The sequence below is a fragment of the Penaeus vannamei genome, chromosome 20, assembly GCF_042767895.1.
Source record: "Penaeus vannamei isolate JL-2024 chromosome 20, ASM4276789v1, whole genome shotgun sequence".
Lineage (NCBI taxonomy): Eukaryota > Metazoa > Arthropoda > Malacostraca > Decapoda > Penaeidae > Penaeus > Penaeus vannamei.
The window spans coordinates 3,114,886-3,117,385 of NC_091568.1; the positions used below are offsets into that span (position 1 = coordinate 3,114,886).

The 2,500-nt window shown below is 37.7% G+C and overlaps 1 protein-coding gene across 2 annotated transcripts in view; it reads left to right on the forward strand.

The window, feature by feature from the left end:
* Pex14 (peroxin 14) overlaps positions 1 to 2,500 on the forward strand; it is an 11,434-nt gene that overhangs the window by 7,872 nt on the left and 1,062 nt on the right. For both annotated transcript variants that reach the window (XM_070134705.1, XM_070134706.1), the window contains exon 9: positions 1 to 2,500. This exon is cut by the window's left edge and continues 485 nt beyond it; it is cut by the window's right edge and continues 1,062 nt beyond it. The gene's annotated coding sequence lies outside the window, so the exon portion shown is untranslated.

The following is a 2,500-nucleotide window of genomic DNA, read 5'->3' on the forward strand; positions in this document are numbered from 1 at the left end:
CTGGGACACCTTCACAGCCCTACTTTAATTCCCCTGTGTCCTACCATGTCCCTGTCTTCAGTTCCCATCCTTCACTCCCTTCTCTGATTCATAAGCTAAATGACAAAGATTATGTTAGAAAACCCACAAACTTTAGTATAATTATAATGTTCATGATATTATACTGATAAGGTATACTGGTTTTACTGTACAGAAAAACAGATGTAAGAACAACAAGCAACACATCATCCAAGTAGTTCCTCCTTTGCACAATCTTCCTGAAGTTGGAAAAACTAATGGTGTAAAAATTCTAAGAAATGTGTTTTAACCCTATAGATCCAGTTGTGTCACGGAAATCACGGCGTCAAAAACCCGGGCAATGGGTTATGTAAGTGGTCAACATCCCGGGTGTGCTGTGCATAGGTCAGGCTCGCACAAACACCCTTTAGCGGTGGTGACAAGGCTGTGCCTCCCCTTTGCAAATTTATAGTGTGTAAACTTTTTTTTAGCTTTATTGCCATTTTCCAATGTCTATATTTGTCTTTTGATTTGCTTTATCCAGATGGTAGTAGCTTATTTTTTTTGCACAGATGCCATATCATCTCTCTATATTGTAAATAATAATAATATTGGGTTATTTGTATCATATATCTCTTTTTTTGTAATTTTCAATTTTATGTATTACAACCTGTGCCACTGGTCACAGTTGCCAGGAATACGGTGTGCAGCATGGAAATGGTGTCCTCCCTGGAGCCGGCACTCTTCCAGTCACTGCTTATGCACGTACGTTCCACATTTGTTTATTGATGGGAATGATGCTGAAGCCCCCTTCTAAGCGCCAAATGAGCCAAATCACACTCCAAGAGGTTTGTGCATTCGTTGCGTCTCTTCTTTTATCCTGGCCTTCACTCATAATGGCAAGTTCACAGTACCCAGGCCACGGCCAATTTGCCCAATTGATGGCATGTTCACGTCACCTAACCCTCAACTGCAACGTCATCTGGATCCAATGGGTTAAGGTGATTTTGAGTACTAGCAGATTTTTCACTTGAGATAATGCTCATGTTAAGTCCCATAATGTGGAGCTACAGTTTCAAAGATTTGGATGTCAGTGAAGGTTCTTGTATTTAGATCCTTAAGCTCTAAGGTCAATAAGGTCTACTCTTGTATTATTTGATGGAGTAGCTGTTTGATTGGCCAGTCTTCTCTCCAGGGGCTGCAGAATTGCTCTAAGAAAAGTCTTTTGTGGCATATTGGGTGTTACATATTGTGCTTCATCATGACATATAGACAATCTCCTTTCATGCATTCCATTATATGAGTAACATCAAAGGAAGTTTCACATAAGCACTGACTTAGTATACTTTCTATGAGTGAACTGTGGTGGAGGGCTGTGGACCCCATGGTTTGGTTAGGAGGGTTGTTAACCAATTCAGTGCTCTTGAATCCTATGCATCCTATATCTCTGTCAGTGTGAGATAGATGAGGTATAATGATCTTTATCCCCTGTCTTACCTTGTATTCTTTTGATCTCACTGATGTCACTTTCATGTTGTATTTAGTTGGAAGTTTGAGTCCATGTGTGAAACATGTATAGGCTGTGTAGGGCTATGTTATATTTTGACTGTTACCTAGTTTATTATTTTGTGTTTCTTGTATTCAGTTTTAGTACTAGCAACTAAGCTAGTCCTGCAGAATCTTCTCTGGCCCTGTGTTATTGTTCAGTACCAGATTTGGTGTTCAGCATAACAAAGCATGTCACAAAATTAGTTATTATAGCAGATGAATGGTGACTGGAATGAAGGCAGTGTTTGATAGTCTTTTCCTGTTATTTCCTTGCCAAGTGCTGTGTTCATGTGAATATTGGCAGTCTGCAAAAATTCCATGTTGTGCATATAAAGCAATTTATTATTTGAGAGTGTAGTAACTACTTCCATTTCTTGTGTTAATTAGTGATACTCCATATTTCAGTGTATGGGTGAGGTTGACTAACAGCCTTTTTATCTTAGTATGTATAACCTGAAACATTTTTAACTTTTAATATTTTTAGATGTGAGCTTGATGCCCAAGCGCTGATATAGTGTTCAGGAGTGTGATGCTTTCTGGTTCCAAGAGTGATGAGGACCCCAACTATTTCCAGTATATCGGAATAATCAGTAGGACCAGTATGTTGAGGTTGTCAGGGGATTGGATCAAGTAGCCTAATGGAATGTTGTTGTTTTTTAAGTTGTATTTATATAGCTAATTGGTTTATTTAGAAAAAGCAATGTTAGTCTTGACACATTTGTCAAGAATTAGAAAATCATATCTATGATATTTTGCATTAATTGAGATTGTGTTATGTATCCCTCTTTAAAAGCTCATTATAAATTACAAAGATGAGGCTGATATGCAAATTCAGTGTCCCAGCTGTTGATAAAGATGAAAATAAAATGACAAATAGTTGTTAATAGTTTTAGGAATGTTAATTATGTCATTAGTTTGTACATAGTTTAATCATGCCTACACAGGTTATCCTAGT